The sequence below is a fragment of the Anser brachyrhynchus genome (assembly GCF_964034855.1).
Source record: "Anser brachyrhynchus genome assembly, chromosome: Z".
In the NCBI taxonomy this organism is placed as follows: domain Eukaryota; kingdom Metazoa; phylum Chordata; class Aves; order Anseriformes; family Anatidae; genus Anser; species Anser brachyrhynchus.
This window is the reverse complement of record NC_137697.1, coordinates 14,932,445-14,951,502: the sequence shown is the minus strand read 5'-3', so window position 1 is coordinate 14,951,502 and position 19,058 is coordinate 14,932,445. Positions and strand designations below refer to the sequence as shown.

At 41.5% G+C, this 19,058-nt stretch overlaps 1 long non-coding RNA gene across 1 annotated transcript; it reads left to right on the top strand.

Annotated features, from left to right (window-relative positions):
* The first annotated feature begins 263 nt into the window (after nt 1-263).
* On the top strand, nt 264-18,541 carry LOC308185920. Its single transcript, XR_013943819.1, has 3 exons — nt 264-343; nt 1,685-1,778; nt 18,055-18,541. It is a non-coding gene; the product is annotated as an uncharacterized lncRNA (long non-coding RNA).
* Nucleotides 18,542-19,058: the final 517 nt, after the last annotated feature.

The following is a 19,058-nucleotide window of genomic DNA, read 5'->3' as shown; positions in this document are numbered from 1 at the left end:
ATGGGCACATGAGAGCTAACCTCATGATTTGAAAATAGTTTTAATTGTGGTTTCAAAGCTCTAGCTCTTTTACCTGTATCAGTATGCCCCAATGGTCATTTTCTGAAATTCTCCACTGATGAGTAGGATTTAACAACATTGCATGGGTATACATTTTATTATTTCAGGATTCCATTGGGGAAGAAATTTTATTTACCAATGCTAAAACAAAAGAAAAGAAAGCAGTTCATATGAGATGACCCACAGGCATAGAAGTACTGTAAGTAGGTTAGTAAAGTTAAGTGTTGTTTTGAAGTATTTTCTGGTTTCTTATTTCAGTGTGAAAGTTGCCTTAAGCTGCAATGTGAGTATTACTTCCCATCCACGTGACTCCATCTCTTTACTGGCAATTATTCTTAGCTGTTCTTGGGCTTCAAAGATTCCCTTTTTCCTATATTTGGTAGCAGTATACAAATTTAGATCTGCATAAACTCTCTTCACTGCTAATCCATACTCAGAAAAAGTAATGCATTTTTAGACCTCTTTAAGTGCTTCAAAATGACTTTTGAAGTCTGAAAAGCAAATCTGTGGTGTGAAGGATTGGACTGCCAGTGAGCTTGTTATGGTCCTTACAATACCTTTGTTTGAAAACAGAACTGCAAAAGTGAGTCACATTGAAGTTAGAGGCAATGTGGTCAATTTAAAGCTTCTTCAAATTAACTGGAACAAAATTAGACATGGGTCGATTTATAGCATGAAGGGTCTAAATGTATGCTTCAAGTCTCTGAATTTATTCTTAAATTTCTTCTGCATAATAAATATAGAGTAAAGAACCATATTTCAAAATTATGTGTTAAGGTCTAGGTCATATGCTTAACACAATGTTATCTCAGTATTTTAAGTGATACCCGGGAAACCTGACAAATACTGTTTTCCTTGCATACCTTCCCCATACTATATACAAATCTATTTGATTTCGGAGGGGAGGAACAAACCCCTAATAACAGTCTGCACCAATGGATTTCAAAGCATTTTAACAATGTTTCAGGGGAAACTCAGAGCCCCCCAGAGGGTATGTGCCTGAGCCTGGGGCTGCAGGCAGGGCTGTGGTGGTAGAAATGCACCAACTCAGGAGGCAGCTCCTGAATCCTAGCCTTTCCTCAGCAGCAGAGAAAAGGGTTGGGATGCAGCTCTTGGCTCCTGTGAGGTGTAAGCATTTGGGGCTACTGCTGCCAGTTGAGCCAGCCTACTACATCCTCATTGCACTCAGCCTCATCCAGCCAAAACTCTGCCTTCATATTTTGCTCATAATTTGCACACTTGGCACCTCCTGGGCTAACCAAGCTCAGGGTATATGCCTGTGTATCCTTTTGCTTCGAAGCACTCCATTAGATAATCAAGGCATCTCTCAGACCAGTGGGGATTATGGCTAAGAGACTGGAGCTGTCCTGTAAGGATGCCTGTGCTGGATCAGGCCCAAGAGCAGCAATGATGGTGGGGACTCTGTTTAGCTGCAGTGGTGTTTGCTGCCCCTGTGCTTAGCTCCTGGCAAGCTGTGGTGCGCAGCTCCTTGGAAGTGTTTGGAAATGGTCATATGGTAGTGATGTCCCTCTGGTCGACTTCTTCTCTTTTACTAGGCTGTGCCAGATGCTTCTGAGAAATCAAATAAAGTCTCTCACTCTCTCTCTCTCTCTCCCTCCTCCAGGAATGGCTAGAAAATATTTTGAAATCTTATGGTTTCTCTGCTATCATCTGTGAATATCAAGTACAACTAGAAGTTTGCAGGAGCAGCACAGAAGGTAATCTATTTGGACTACTATCGAGCACTTGACCTCGTTTTACCCTGGGGTAGTGAGATTCCCAGACTATGAAAGCGGTTCTAGGCTGTCAGTCTTCAGCATCACTGGGTGCCAGCTTTCCTGAAGAGAGACCACCAGGACCACCTTGTTCATGGTGTGCAGACCCTTCCTATGTGAGTGTAGTCCAGCTGTGAGCACCACAGTGCTCATAGGTCAGGGTCACTGGTGAGTTGTACAATCAGCTTGACCTGGGTAAAAGGCTATTATTGTTGGAGAATTTTTATTCACTGGCATTTTGTGCTCACTTTGCACTGGAGCAAATGGTATGAACAGTCCAGAGAGAATCAGAAATCTATAACATTCAAGGACACATTTCATTCACCTTTGTATCAGTTCTGACTTGGCTACATGAAGAAAGCTCATGTCACACTCTGACAGCCTCGAGTTATTCCAGTTATGCCCCATAAAATGTAAGAAATGCAGCAGCAAATCATTAACCCCAGTGAAAAGCAGCCACCCCAAGAAAATCATTAATCTCTGAGCCCAGTAACCCCTTGCACATCTGAAGCCTCCCCGAAAGCTCAGACTAATAAATGGACTGATTATACTATGCCTGAAGGTCAAGAATTTGGAGCTATTTCTGTACAAAGGGAGGAGGAGTGAATTCCATGACTGAGGAACCTCTGCAGCCTCCCCAAATCCCTCCCTCGACTGAAGATGCACCAGCTCCAGCTCCCCCCTAGGCTGCTTACTAGTCCCTCTGGGACCTCTGCCTTTGCAGGCTGGCAGCTAGAGGTTCCCTTGGGGTTGCTTTGATTTTGTAGCCAGAGCTGGGTCTTGCTCACCTCTACACAGACAGCCTGTGTTTTGGGCTGTGCTTGGGCCAGTGGAGCAGCAAGGCTGACACATATCCTTTACATTTTCTGCTACTGTATTACAGGGCATTTGGTTCTTGCTGTTTGAACACCTCTAGGGTGCGGGAGGGTGGTTAAAGGAAGACAGGAACGAGTTTGAACAAAGCCAGGCATCTGATATTTTCCACCTGGTAATAATCCATGAATAATCATCTTATTCCAGTAATACCAAAATTGCAAATCAGTTGAAATAAACAGTACAAGATTCAATGGGTTTTTAAAAAAATATATTCTGGATTCATCTTTAAGTGCTACGTAATGGTAAAAGTACCAGGCTTACAGACAATGGTATGATATGCTCAAGGCCCAGAAGATCCGCTGTTTTATTCTGAGAAGGAACACTGTCAGTCTTAATTCTGCAACTCTAATGGCTTGTTCAGGTCATTCACAACAGCCTGAACTTGCCCTCAGAAATCCTGGGGAGCTGTTTTAGAATTAATAAAAGGTTGAGCATAATTTGTTAAAGTGTGGAGTGGCTCACTTTGAGATATACTCAAGCACTTGGCAGCTTGAGGTGTCCATAGCAGGTGCCGGATTTTCTATAAAGAGACAATTTATAAACAGAGCTGACAACTGGGAAAACAGAGCGGTGGGAGCGCAGCATTCCAGAGCTGGCAGTGCCTGGATGCGCCGGCGCACAGCTCAGGAGAGCAACCCTACTCAAGGGGTTGGCTGATGAGCAAAGGGGTGCAACTAGGAGTACTGCTAGGTATTTTCAACAGGACACTGCAAATCAGTTTTTAACTGTTGTGTTTCCTTAATCAACAGTAAATATTGTTTAGTTCCTGTATTAACTGCTCTTAACTATCTGCACTTTCTAAAGAGAGAAACCCGCAAACACTTTTACTCGGGCTTGCTTTTAAACATGATATAGAGTTTTGCTATTTTCTGCATAAGCATCCTGGCTCACCACGCATTTGTACCTCACATGCCTTTGGAACTGACTAGTTTCACCGACCATTCCTCAAATTAGACTGAATTTTTTGAGTGATTTGGAGATACAGAACATCTCCGAAAGAGGCAGGGCTTGGTGGTGGTGTTATAGCAGATGTGTTTGTAAACACTGATGTTGCAAGGTGGCTGACAGAGAGGCAGGGTCCAGCTCCTTGTACCATTAAACTTCATGCTTCATGGGTTAGGTGATCCTTACTTTCATTTTGCTTTCAAGGCAAAACAAGTCCAGCAGGAATGCAAACATTTCACCACTTCTTCCACTGGTTTTATTTATCTAAAACAAGCCAAGGAAGAGAAGACAAAAACAAAAATACTGCTAGCTCTTGCTTCCCTTTCTTGCTTTGAGCAAGGGTGCAATTGGTCTAAGGAAGAGGAGAGATCTGGGGTTTTAGTCCCTTCCCTCAAAGCACAGGTAGTGTTGCACATGCTCTCACTTTCATGGTGTGGTTGCAAACTCACAGTTTCATTACTTCAGTCAGGGCTACATCTGCTTCTGCTTTTCAATCAGCTCTTCATTCTACTCATCTTCACATTCTTCAAAAGTTCAGATACACATAGAGACACAATCCTTTTAATTTGCAGTCCTTCTTATAACTCTGCAACAGAGAGGCTGCAGCACATAACTTTTATAACTGTGACATGTTAGGTTCAAATCCCTGCTTCACCTGATTCATACTGGGATTTCGTTTAGGAGAAACCTTTTCCCACTGCAGTTGATTCACACTGTGTAAGTAATTAAATATTCATTGGGCTAGAAAGAGGAGTTTTGCCCTGGGCACTAACACATGCATGGTAGAAGGGTTTTCCCTCTCCAGGTGAAGCTCAGCATATCTGTGGTTCTGCAGCAGGGCTTGCATGTGTGCTTTCTTTTTCATTCCCTTTCTCCAGAAACTCCTTTCAGGAGCCAAGGATCATTTATTGCTGCAGCTGATGTTTTGATTTGCTACTATTTTTGATTTCAGCAAGGGCACACTTTCAGTGCATAACTGTGTTTCAGTACAAGACTGCTAAGCAGTTGTAGATGTGCTGACCAGGACACTGTTGAGTTCTGACAGATGTTAACTCAGAAAGAGTGATGGCAGGTTTTAGTGATGGAAATTTGGATGGTTAGAACTCATAGTGCTACTGTGCTATTTATAGTCCCAAATTGGTAATTAAGGCCTTTAAACATAGCTGTAGCCCTATGATTTAGTGGGATCATTTGCTTTTTTTCATTCTGAAGATCCCATTGTACATTGCTGGATCAAGTCTCTGGAGAGCAGGTCATGAACATTCATCTACACACTCTCAGATGTGAGTCTGTAAGATGTAGATATATTTGACCTCTTAATTACCCATGGAAGCTATAATGTAGCATGTAACAAGCTGTAGGCCAAACCAGTCATGTGTCACCTACTGCAGCATAGGAGTGATGTAAAGTATATGCTTAATTTTAAGCGATTGAATTATATCTACTAATAGCAGTTGCAGCTGCTCTATTTTTCTGGCTTTTTTCAGGTTGATGCTAAAGGTACTAGGGAATAATTTGAAGATGTGTTTAAATTCAGGCTCATCTGTAAAGTTCTTCAGCGTGTGCTAAACTTCAGCTACATACCTACTAGCTTTTCCAAGCAGGATAATTTCTGGAATTGATCAAATTCCACTGAAGAAGGAAAATGACAATGATAAATTTTTCATTCGGCGTGTGCCATAGAGATCAGTGAACTCTTGTTGACTTTTTGGTGGTCTCATGTTGACAGTGTTTCAGTATCCTTGGAATTTTAAGAATGCCTCAAAACAGGTTATATCCAGCCCAGGGAATTCTGTATTAGACCTCTCATATCATCAGATAAAGAAAAATTGCATATAAAATTGCAACTTAATTTTTGTTTGTTTTTTAATAATAAAGTGATTAGGATACATGATCTTGCCATTTTATGTGTAACAAATGTATGTGTATATGGTATGTTTTGCATATATAAACAAATACATAAATATATATAATCTTTTCAAAGAACTATTTTGCAAACTTGAAAATAACCAGTGAGAAGAAAGAATATAAATAGGAAACTGTAGCTAACAGCTGAAACTTATTCACAAATACATGTAGCTTAAAAGCAGCAATCTATAATCAAAATAGAAATTTACATTGATTTAAAAACAACTTTAAAAAGGGAAAGAGATTAAAATACAAAATTCAAAGACACAAGGAAAAATGATGCCAATGAATATTTAACTAGGAGGAAAAATGCTGCAAATGACTAAGAGTGAATGGAAAAAAAAAACACAGGAAGGAATCTAAAATGGGTAGCAGCAGATATTCGGGGACAGAACTCACAAAATTGTGGATTGAAAGAGAGGAACTTAATAATTATGATGGAGTATCACAACTGCTCGGTACATACTAAAAATATATATTCATACTTGATAATAGCAGTGAAACACTCTTAATTGCAAAGATATTAAAGGATAATATGGAAGCGAAACTAATAAAAAAGTCTTAAGTAAGTCAGTAAATCAAGACTATTTATACCTGAACATTATAAAAGGCTTGTAGATCAATACAGTTGACTTTTTATACCTTTTGGAGCCCTGGAGAAATTCCAAAGAACTGAGAGGCAGGTACTGCTGACCTAATATTAAAAAGAGAAAATAGATAAGTAACTCTAGGAGTTATCCTGTTCTTGACCTTAGGAAAAATAATTTTGTTATAGGTTTCAATTAACAAAAACTGTGCTATGGTAATATAACTAAAGCCAAGATACAAAGGGTTGTGGTAAATCCATCTTCCTAGGGTAGGCTGCTGTTCTTTTTGAGATTCCTCACTGAGTGCTTATAGTGTAGTTGACATTAAACAAAAAAAAATTATTTGGTCCCATATGAAGTTTTTATTTAAGTGTCAAGAGACCATCAGAGCATTAAGTAGATTAAATACTCTACTTAATATGTCACAAATGTAATTGCATATGAGTATTTACTCATTCAAGGTACTTCTATGAGTCTTATTCCATTTTATAATTTGATCAATGGCCTGAAAAAATTAATTTTTCAATTGATGTAAAGACTGAGAAGTGGAAGAGAGATGGGATGGAGATACACTGTGCCATGGAAAAGCAATGTGCATTTCAGAAAAGCCAACCCTAAGACGATATGCCTGGGTACAAATGCAAACTAGGCTTACAGGACAAGAAATCAACCACTGGGAAGAGGTGTTGAAAAGTCTGGCAGACAATGAGCTACATGGGGCTTCTCTGATTAGAGCAAGAGGATTTATGAGCTTTGTAGTCATGGCCGTAGACAGGGGGAGGACAACAAATCAGCAACCTCTGTGCAGAGTGTGGCCTTCCTTTCCTCTTCCACACACCAGCAATGCCATGGTTCCTTGGCTGTGTGGAGGGGAAGACATCTACAGGCCATACACGATGGCTGGAGGAAGCCATGGGAGGGGGTGCCAAAACGTTACCTGCCGTCACAAGGCAGGTTGTGCCACTATCTATGTTTGGTACTAATGCAGCTTTTCTTGGAGTAGTTGCTTCTCTGAATAGCCATACACCTCTCAGAGTGATGCTGGAGCCATGAAGATGGCTCAGAGAGGAGCACTGGGAGTGACCAAGGACTACAGAATGTGCTACATGGGGAGAGACTCGAGGAGTTCCTTCCTTCCAAGTCACTGAAGAGGAGATCACATTCCCCATCTGTCATTCCACATCCTCATTCAGAATCCCTGCTCTCCTTAAGTGCTATTTCAGAGCATTTTCTTGGTTTTCTAGGGCTTTCTGCACTGCAGCCCTGCTTCCATGGGTTGCTGTCATGCTTGAGAGTAAGAGTCCCAAGAGCCTCCTTCACTCCTATGAAGCTCAGGCCTTTATTAAACTTCTGCATTAACTGTGGCACTCCTGCAGGCATTTGGAGCTACCCCCAGTACTTTCCGTGCACAGAAATGCTCTCTAAGCTTTCCATGTCCTGTTTTTAGCCTATATCTTTTTCATTTTTCAAGAGTTTTAAATTATGTAGGAAAAAAATCTCCATAAAATCTTCCAAGTGAACTCACTTAGGAAAGAAGCAGCTGCCTGTGACAGTAATGGTAAGTGACTCTGCCTTGAAGGAAGTCTAGGAAGCCTAAAATGAGTGTAGCTAGGTCATAAATTAAATTTGCTCAAGAAAATCTCTTGTCTTGTTTTAAACTGGAGCTAATCAAAGCAATGATTATTGTTATGTGCTTTTTGTTGTTGTTGTTGTTTCATTTTGTTTTTATATTGATAACCAGCCAACTTCCTTCTTCAAGAACAAGTTACCATATTGCTTCATGCTTGGAGTTTGGATGAAATAATGCATCAGTCACTGCAGGCCAGAAAGCGTCCTGAACTGGAGCAACAAATCAGTGACTATTCCACACACAGATCTTAGCAAATCTCATGCTAAGATACACTAGTAATTTGCCTTGTCTTTGGTAAGACAAAATTATGTGTCACCTCATCCACTTTTTTTTCCAGTTAGCTAACAAAAGGTGAAGAATATGAAGAGTATACAGATATGAAGTACATAGATAACACAGTCAATCCCTGAATGAGTTACTGGTAGAATAATGTACCATACGCACTGGGTTTTAGCTAGTACTTCATATATCTCAGTATTTTGATATGTATATGAGAAGAATTATGTTGGCATTCTGAACATTAGGAGTCTCTCTGATCCTACCAGCTTGTCTGATACTGTATCTAAATTAACTCAGTATGTAAACTCAGGATTGAGAATGAAATAACTCCTTATTTTCTTTTAAGATAAGAGTTTTTCAGCTGTTCAAGTTCTTTGCAAACCCACTGATTAATACGGTAAACAAGGAGAAGATATACCAGAAGCTGCAGTTACCCCACATGCTGCTGATCCCCAAAAAACATCACTGAATACAAGTTCTGCTGGTCTCCCCAGTAGGCTGAGGGTGACCTTTAGAGCGTGGGTAGAAAAGGGATATTCAGTCCCAGTGGACTTCTCCACCTCTTCCGTAGTGCATAAGAAATTAGATCAGAAGAGTGTGTTCTGTATGAGACCTCAAAGCGAGCACTGGGCAGTGTCACACTCCTTCTATCCCCAGTAGTTATTCTGGCAATTTTTCTCCTTGACTTGGAAGCATCTTCTACCAGATTTCTCCTAGAAAATCTGGACAACAGAGGCAAAATTGATCGAATAATGGTGCTGTAGTCCAAACAGGCAAGAAAGCATGGTGAATTTGTATAGCTGCCTAGGTGGTGATGATTACATATAAGTGCTGCTGTTTGTACAAGGCTCTTTGGAAATATTTATGTATTTGTGAGCAGGCATTTCCTATTACAGGTCTGCACAAGCCCAGAGAACACTCTCACCTGACAGTTTGAAACCACCGTGCATTGTGTCAGAAACAAAACTTGAGTTTCAGAGGGTGGGCCCCATGCCTGTCTCTCCTTTGACACATCCTGTCCCCCTGCTTCTTAAAGCAAGGTGCATACCCTTTCTCTCTCTGGATTTGAAGAAGTGCTGTGTTCACTTGCAGGGTTCTAACTGTGCGCATTGAGCTCTGATTAAAATCTGACCCTGCACATGCAAATGAGACGTGGCCCTCGGGCTCTTGGCGACAGGCCACGGAGGTCCTCCGGCTGTGCAGCTGATGCCTCAGTGTCCTAAACCGTGCTGTGTCCTACTCAGACACCAGGATTTGAAGGACAGGCTTTGTTTGGGGGTTTTGCCTTGTGAATAGTAATTTGTTCTGTGGTGACTTCCCAGCTGTTTTCCAACGGGCTGGCATGTGACAACATGATGTCTCCAGCCAGTCTGAAGCCTCCCAAAACTCCAGCCATGATGAGGGAATATTTATATCTCACACGTACAGCGGGCCAACATTTTCTAAGTTATCTTGGCTCTTTATTCCACCCAAAAGTGTTCTGTATCCACTGTCTCTTTCCAGGGGGAAGGGCAATAGGATCTAACACAGAGTCAGTTGGATGTCTTCTCGTGTCTAGCATCTTGCCTCTAAGAGAGAATAGGTATAAGTGCTTCAGAGGAAGGAGCAAGAAAACTTATGTAGGAAAAATATGTCTGATAACTAACCACCCCTTGTATTCATATCTGCTGATTTATAGCATGAACCTAGGTAGTTTGCCTCTCTTTAAGTGATTTTCCTAGATAAATGAGGAAAACTAAATTCCTGCTAAATTCTTGACTACAGTAATATCTTCCAGCTGTGAATTTCACAAGGCAAAGATAAGGAAAAAGACAATTTCCCAATTCCTACATTTAAAATTGGTTGCCCTTCCATTTCTTAGGTAAGAATTCCATTATAGGAAATGTTAACATATTCCTGTAGTATGCCTTTCCAACCTAGGCAGATATTTATACATATTTCCAGTTTCTCACCTCAAAATTAACTGTCTGTAATCTTTCAGACATGTCTCACATGCCTTAAACTCCCACATCTCTTTGAAGATTTCTTTTGTTTTCAACATGCTGTCTCTGCCCCCTCTCTAATATTTGTGATGTGTTAGATATTCATTTAAATGCAGTTTTAGTGTATCCATTTCTGCATCATGTGACACCCCCATTATTACATTATCTGCAATATAATCACAATTAAAGGTAATATGAGCCTATCTAAGATCAAGTACCTCCTCCCTCTATCACTTATGAGATGAGTTTCTTGGTCCCAAATCTTCTCTATTTCAAAATGGAAGTTAATAAATAAAAGATACTTTAATAAGATTTTCATGAGCAGCTACAGAAGTATCATCAAAGAAGGAATTTTCCAGCAAAATTTTCACAGCATGTTCAGCAGCATATTAATGCGCATTTTTCATTCCTGAAATGCACCGCTGAAACCAATCTTAACCAAAGCCTCAGTTCACTGGAGGAAGAATAGGACACTTCTGTACAGATTCACAAGGCAGTTTCTGTGGAGGGAGGAAACACCCTTCCTTCAAGTGATACTATTAAACCTCATTAAACTTTGAGCAGTACAATGGTACTTATTATGAAGAATTTCAAGCAAAAGCTTGAGCTCCTCCTCCTTGATCTTTCTAGCCAATATGTTATGGACTATTTTAAGAAAGGAGCTGTTATTTTGCCCAAGCTACCTCTGTACCATAGTCAGAAAGAGGATAACAGGATCAATCCTCAGCTGTATTAGATGTGCTGTGTTCCTATCTATACTCCACCACCTTACAAGGCTTGTAAAAGGAAGAAGAACAGGATTTTCAGTATGGGTTTTTAATGTGATAAGAGAAATGATCTGTTGAAAGATTGTAAGCATTGTACGTGTTCTTAAGTGATGAAGCTGTATTTCAACTATAGTTTGTTAAGAAAAGGAATAAGACAAATGTTTTCTTAAATATTAATATTATGGGAAGCTTTGCCATACCCCACTACTGGGGTCAAATCTCAGCAATTAGTTTTGGCTATTAAAACACGGGCCAAGTTGCATTCTGTCTGTTTTCAATAACATTATTGACACAACAATGTGCACCAGGTCTGCCAAAGGTAATAAGGTATGCTAAAAGACTTGGTACTAAGCATACTTCACACTAGTAACGGGGTTTCACACAACAGATCCATCTTTTATATAGGCTATTTCTGAGAACAAATTGGAGCTCACTATTGTAACTCATTAGAGCTACAGTTATAGTGTGTTTTTGCCTTGATGATCATACTGATGAATGTAGAGGTTTTGATGTAACGCAGATCAACCCGAAATGGAATTTTTCACTTTTTATGAAAAAAATATGCTTTGTTTCTTTTCACTTGATATGTTTCTTTTAGTTTTAAGTTGCATGTTTCTATTTCGATCTTATTTCTTAATGTTTAGGTCTATTTCAAAAGGACCTTTACCAAATAAAAAGTGGAAAAACAAGCTTTCAAGATTTGAAAAACCAGGCCTTGATTTTTTATTTCCATTTTTTGAATGAAAGACAACAATTCAAAGTCTTCATAACACTTAAACTTTTTTGAAAAACAAACAACAACAGCAACAACAACAACTCCTGTTTTCTAAATGGTGGCTGATTCCAGTCAAAATTTGCAAATTGTTTCTTCCACATTCTACAGCTTTCAGTGAATTTGCTAACTGAAATTATTTCAGTTAGTTTCTCTCATTCTCCTTCCTTTGAAGCAATTTTTGAAGTGTTTCATCTTTCACCCAATTACATTCTTTTGTACTTTGTCCCTCCTAGCCTTCTAAGTTCCCAAATTCTTCCTTACGTAGCCTACAAAATATTCATTTCCTTTTGAGAACATGGAAGCCTTAATCACTGTGGATTGTGCAATAAAGACCTCCAGGAAAAGCGTTAGTTCACCAGAAGAACCTCTAATTCTTGAGCAATGCACCCGGATCACCCACCTCGGTGAGGATCCCAGCCCACAGGGAAGGCACTGCTTCCCCGAGATGCAGAAACCCACGGCGTGAAGAACTGTGTGGTGCGGAGCCTCCGGCACCTCATGTGATGTGACCAAACTGGCTGTGGCCAACGTGAGCAGGAATGAGGTTCAGCAGCACATGGTAGGGAGGATATGCTGAGTGGCAAACAGACATAATCTGATTGTAAGAGTGAAATGTCCCAAATGATGGAAGAAAAAAGGTTGTTCCATTAACCCTCTTAACTGCATTCCATTTTAGTATATACTGTGATATAGCAGTAAAGGTTAGAGCAAGCTGACAAAGGGGGATCATTTTTACAGTAGCTCAAACTATATGTCTAGGGACTATGCGCTCCAAAGACCATCTCAAAACAGAGGCTGTATTAATATTTATGCATCTAGATATATTTACTTGAGGGCATGCAAGAAGTATGTCACTCAGTATGTGAGGGAGTGGAGGCAAGCTATTCTAGAAATGCCAGGCCACTTCGTGGCCTAAGCCACTTAAGATTTTGGGGTCTTGCTTTGTGATTTAGGGTCCTATATAACAAAAGCATAACCTGTGAATGCTTGTAATAATTATCCATTTCTCACTCACCACATTAGCACACTGCTCTTAAGGCAGTGTCCTTTATTCCTTTGGAAATGTGTGGCTCCGGCCCTGGTGAGGCCAGCCCAGGCAGTGGCCAGACCCTGCAGAGGACGTGGTGCCTGCTGGAGCTGCCAGCCACAAGATCAGAGTATTTAGCACCCTTCAAGTCCAGGCCCATGTAGCACAAATCTCCCCAAATCTGTGAAAGCCAAATATGTGAGCTAATGGCAGCAGCACACACACATACTCCCATCAGTGCAGTCCAACCAGCACTCTGTTTATGAAAGATATTTGTTTAAGAACTGCTGACTTTTTTTTTTCCCAAATAACTTATGTGCTCGGTTTGGCAACCTCCCCTAATTTTGGTTTCGGCCTCAGCCTTGGCAGTCTCCAGAGACTTTTCCCTGCAAAACTGCTAAACCCATGGAGACGCTGCAGCCCCCACACCATGCCCACTGTCCCCACTGCCAGCACAGGCACCCTCCCAGGCCCTAACATGGAGATCAGCCCATGCCGACCTTGCACAACCCCCTGTATCTTGAAACAAGGAATAAACAGTGCTGGCACGGAGGCATGGCTACTTGAGCTCGAGCTGTGCCTAATGCACAGGTGCAAACGTGTTATGTCTCTGCAGCCATTTGTGCAGCTTTCAACTGAGGAAACTGGCTTCTCTTCCGTCCCCAGGATCTCCACGCTCAGCCATTTTCCGTGCTTCCCCATTGCTGTTTTTCCACGTGCTTGAACAGTCCCACCCTCTTTGCTGATGGTTGTGTTCTGCCAAGCAGAAGTGCTGTGAATTTCCCAGGTGCATCTCTCACATTTGTTTTTTCTTCTCTCTCCAGCCAGCCAGTTCTGCTCTGCTCTCTTCACTTCTGTTTTTATCTTTAGCAGTGTTTTTTTTCCACCTCAAGCATCCTCAGACACTTTGCCTTTCTATCACTCTTTTGACCTTATCTCTGGACAGGATCTTAAAACAAAAATGCATACACTATTTGTCTGACCACATCTCTTTCTCACCATCTTCACTGGAGAACATATCATTTTTTGCTCTCTTTCTCTTTCTTTCTGCTAGGTGACCAAGGGCATCCTCTAAGGAGGGTTACGTTGACTCTCTCCTCTATTGCTGCAAGCCAGGAGTTGGAATTCATTGGTAAAACTGTGGCCTGCTCTAGCTGCAGAACATGCCGTTAAATAATAAAACAATATTTGCATTAAACAACAACAACAACAGCAGAGTTCTGTTTGTCCTTCCAGCAACCTCTACCCTCCATTAATTTACCTTCTCTGAGCGTTGCTACTGTGGCTAGCCTGACTTTCAGCAGATTTTCCACTTCTAAGTTTTACCATATCTTTTCTTTTACCTTTACAAACAATTCTGTCTCACTGTCCCGAGTTGTCCTTCCTCCTCTTCTCCCTCCTTTATGTCCCTCAGCCTCCTCAAAAATGCGTCTTTGGGCATATCACCCCTTCTGCAAACTGGGTTTCGGGGTTTAACACTTGGGAGGAATGCCCTCCACTGAAGCAGATTTCAGAGAAACAAGCAGACACTTGATTTTTTTTTTCCTGAATAGCTGCAAAAAAGGCCGAAGAGACAGTAGGGAGGCTAGCAAAGGGCTTCCCCTCCAGACCTGCACGGGTGGCCACATGCGTGAAGAGATGAAATCACCGCAGAGCAGCAGTGGCAGCCTTGGCAGGAGGCACAGGACAATGGGCAGGTTACTGAGGGGACAGCTGACCTATTGTAAGTGCTGTCATCCTTGCACTGCAACTGCACTGCAATTATCAAAATGTGAATCTCCAACTTTTGTCTGTATAAAAGCCAGATACATGGTCTGAGACAAAGTATTTCTCCACAGCCCTGTGGTGTGCTCCCAGGCACATGCCCTAACTGACTGCCTGGAACAAAGCCAGAAGCATCCCAGTGTATTGGCTAGAGCTGTTCAGAAATGGGCAACTGTGTGAATAATCTGAACAGGACAAGAGTGGGCCTGAGACTATGCCCGTAACATTTTGGATCTTGACAGCCCAGGCAGTGGCAGACAAGTTCCAGCAGCAGGGTGAGCCCATGCTGGTGACCGTCCCAGGGGCAGCTTGACTCTGACCACCCTTTGGAGGTGAGTTAAGCTGTGTGAGCACACTCAGTGCCCTGCTAGCCACCCTGGGGGTTAGAGAAACCATGTTCTTTCCCAGAACAGATGTAGCCTCTCAGCTTGTCTGAGGTGTGTCCTGGTATGCATAAAAAATCACGCTCTTCAGGAGATTTAGGCACAGGGGCACTTAATTTCTGAATCCTTCAGAGCCATAGGCAAAGAGATAGGTGCCTAGATAGTTAGAGCAGCCAAGAGAGTGCTGCTATTGGGCATGCAAGATAGCACAGTTACAGTTGCCTGAGGATGTTTTTGCCAGAAACTGTGTTTTTGGTATTTCAAGTGCCTCAGCAGGTTAGACAGGTTTTTGAAAATACGGTTTCTTGCAGATAGTCGTCTGAAATCCATGTATTCATTACTGAAGCTCCTCAGTGCTATTTTGGTTCTCATCAAAATCTTTCCAGCTGGTTTTGGGTATCTTTGCTTAAAGAATTAAGCAGTTTGCATTTAGATCTAGCTTGAAATTCTGTGTGCCATGTGTTGGTTCTGGCCTGGCACGTTGGCAGTCTGTGTCCCACGGTGGGCATTAAACTGGTGCTTGTTTTGTCCCTTGCAAGGCACAAGGGAATCAATAGAGTGAGTCCATGTGCTGTGGGATTGGGGAGTAAGCGGGATTTTCCCCAAATGTCCATAACAATTTTTGCAGCAGCAGCACTGAGCCCATGGGCCTCATCCTCCCCTGCTCTGCACATCTGCACCATGACTGTAGAAGGACAGAGTACACCAGGCATGCCCACTGGCAGATTCATAAAGCAATTGCTGCTGTAATGGTTTACATCGCTTCAACCATTTCCAGGCAGGGCCTGGATTGGGCTTTTTACTTTCCACAAGGGAAGAGCTAAATAAGTCCCAGAAATCTTGTGAACTGTGCTAGCACAATGTGCTAATTTACTTATATGCAGACTTTTTCATGACAGTTGTTTCTTAATCTACCCAATTTTCATGATTCCTGGAGCCCATATTAAAATGTCTTATTGGTTTGAGCATTGTTCATATCTTGCTTTAGCTTTGTGATATGTGGTTGTTTTAAAGACTGTGTTATATGCCATGGGATTTTGTTCAGATAGCTTTCCCCCTCTCAGCTTCCTTGGGGGAATTTTACACCAATATCCCTGCCTCAGGTAAGAGGAATGTTTAAACTACAGTAAAACTCAGAAGACCCACTCATTATCTTAAGCAGAATTCAAGAGGAAAAATCCCACCACACAGACAGAAATCAGAGATGGAGACAAGCCCAGGTTTCTCCCCACTTAGGCTATCAGAAGCTTTTCCATTGCCTGGGGTGGGGTCAAGATCAGCTCCTAGATGACAGACAGTAATTTTTATGTTTAGATTTTCTAAGAGCACTTTTCAAAAACACCACAATTGTGATTTTAAACAGTATTCTATCTTCATGTTGAGTAACACTGATGAAAACCAAACAGGAGAGCTTTCTTTGTTGGTAGTGCCCTTGTGGGTAAGTATACAGAATACAGATTTTCTCTATATATTTATGTTTCAAACAGTAAGTCATGGAGAAGAGGAGGAGACACACTGGATTATCCTGTGAAATGTGAGAAACTTGAAAATGATATTCGTAAACAGCCCATAAATTAAAAATTTAAAAAATTTAAATATTTATCTGCTTCAGTGGTGAGCCTTTTGTGGACAGCATCTCACACGCATACAAAATGAGTTAATGGAACATGTCCTGATACAATCTGACACCATGTCAGAGCACATCAGTGGTTTAAAGAAGTACTCCTTTTTCAGGGAAGAAAACTATCAGTTTCCTACTCTAGACATGTGTCTATCCTGCTCATGTCAGATAAGTGTCTTAAGGTGAGTTTCCAGTGTGTTTTGCATGGCAACATAGCAGCCTTGCATTCCCAGATACCCAAATTCAAATGAGATTGCACCGTGCAGCAATTATTCTGTATGGAAATTGTTTTCTGAACACATTTCAATATACCTCTGCCTTCCCCACCTCAAATCAAAAACAGGCTGAGCAGGGTTAAAAAACAGAAGAGAATTCAGCTTTCTGAAATTTCCTGTTTTTACCTTACGTCATCTTTGTATGCTACCACCTTTTCAAGTACGAGCGGTTAAAAAGGGCAATAGCTCTTGCTTACCTTATTTAGCGTTGCTAATTCCTTTATGGGAGAAAGGAAACAATACAGTATGTTATTCTATATCAGCTCCAACTACGCAGTTAAATATGGACATGTACAAGCATTCAGGAGTGTGTTGAGTGACCTGTGGAGATGTGTTGGTTGAGTTCAGCCTTTCGTTTGGATATTGGACAATATATCAGGTGTAATATAAATGTTGTCCCCTTGGAAAAAAACGACAATATAATAGTTGAGAGAAAAGAGATCATCCTTGCTTAATGGAGGAGGCAAGGGGAGATAAGTAATCCCCTTTAAACAAACCACAACAATTATACAGCAGGTGAAGGATGGTGAGCAAAGCTGGTTAAAAGAGATCTTCTTTAGTGGCGTATTATAGAAATAATATATTATTTATTAAAAGCAGCACAGTCCTGCACCCCACAGATCTCTGGAGAGTTGTTAGTAGTAACTACAATATTCTCTCTATAGCGATGTTCTGCTTTATTATTAATGGACAAACTCATGAATTAACCATATCTATAAGTGCATGCAGTACAACTGGCTTAGGAAGCTGGTTCATTATTCACAGAATAGGAGAACAGCGTGGCTGGAAGCAGTGTGGGAGATGATCTGCTCTCCCTGTCTGCTGGAGCTGTCTGAACATTTTCACAGGACTGAGATTCTGATCCCTCTATATCAGTGGGGAAAAAAAAAAAAAGATTTGAATGACATCTTTACTTTTTGACCAACTGTGATTAATGGCAAAGTGTTTTTATTTCCCTCTGCCTTGGTTAAACACATATAACAACTTTAAAGTAATCAGAAAATGAAGGCAGGTTTGCAAGAAGCAGAAGTTACAAAAACAACAGGTTGTTACCTTTGTCATAAACCATGTCCAGGGCACAATGAGCTACCAGCTTACATAGGTGCCTCTTAATGAGTGAAATTAATTGCTCACTACAGGCTTAACTGTCACATGGAGGTGCATGGAAAGCCAGGAAAATGCACAACATGCTTTATGCAGCTAGAGGAGGAAACATATTCAAGAGAGGTTTGGGAGCAGCAGAATGGTAGGCTTCACACGTGGCAGAAGGCTTGAAACTCGTGACTGGCACTTCTCAGGAGGATGTCTGGCTTGCTTGTGGGATTTGGTTGCACTCAAGGCAAATTTTGCACATCTACAGTTACCAAGCCACACAAAAACATGTTTTTGCCCTTCCCCAGGTCCCTGCAAGATCTTTGGTCAGCAGCAGCATCCAGAGGGATGTGCAGACTGAGTGGATGGGATCTTCAAGAGCAGACTTTGCATTAATGTATTTATGTAATGTAAGAGACCCCCACAATGTGGGGAAGATCAGGATTCAACCCACAGGACTTCAGCAGTTCCAAGTGACAACTGTGAAAAACAGCCATTCCTGTCAACTCCTCTGTCCCAGCACTGTCTTCCCAAGGAGAGTCTACACCACACCTGTGTAGGGTGCTCCCTCCTTACAGACGCAGAGCTAGCTGCAGTTCACCTTGCAGCGAAAAGCAAGCAGCCCACAGAGACCTGGTCATGGGTTGGGAGAAATTTCGCCAAGCGTTGCCTTGGGTAACAGTCTTCAGAAGAATAAGTCTGTTTGAAAAGATGTTATTGACTCAGCTGCAATGTTCAGAAGGTCTTCAGCAGAGTCATTTAGCCTTAATATGGTATCCAAAAACAGTTTGCTTTGTTGTTTTTCTCTAGGTGTGTCTGTGTTACCAGGGAAGGACTGGGAAAGCTGAATTTCCACTTGTCCAGTGCTAGCAGCTCAGCATGGAAATGTTATGATTGTACTTTGCATCCTATAAACTTCATACCTACCGTATTAAAGATGTAATATCAGCACAGCTGTTAGATGGTACATTTTTGGAAGAGACCCCGATTCACCTCCATGAATGGTAAGTTGTTAAATCAGAGCAAAATTGGAGTCAGAATCTGCCATTTTAATGCTTTGCACGCTTAATCTCCAAAGGAAAAAGGCAAGCAGATGGTTGTAGGTGGGTTTTCGGGAAGCTGCATGCAGGCACAAATCATGCCAGCACTAAAAGGGAGAAAGGACTATACTGGCCAACAGATTATCTCTGCACAACTCTGTCACCAGTGCAAGCTTTTCTGTTTGTTTTCACATGACTGTCAAATGTGAAGCTTCCTCTGTCACTGCTGAAGATGTCAGGCTTATTGCAGTGTCTGTGCTGACTGCTACTGG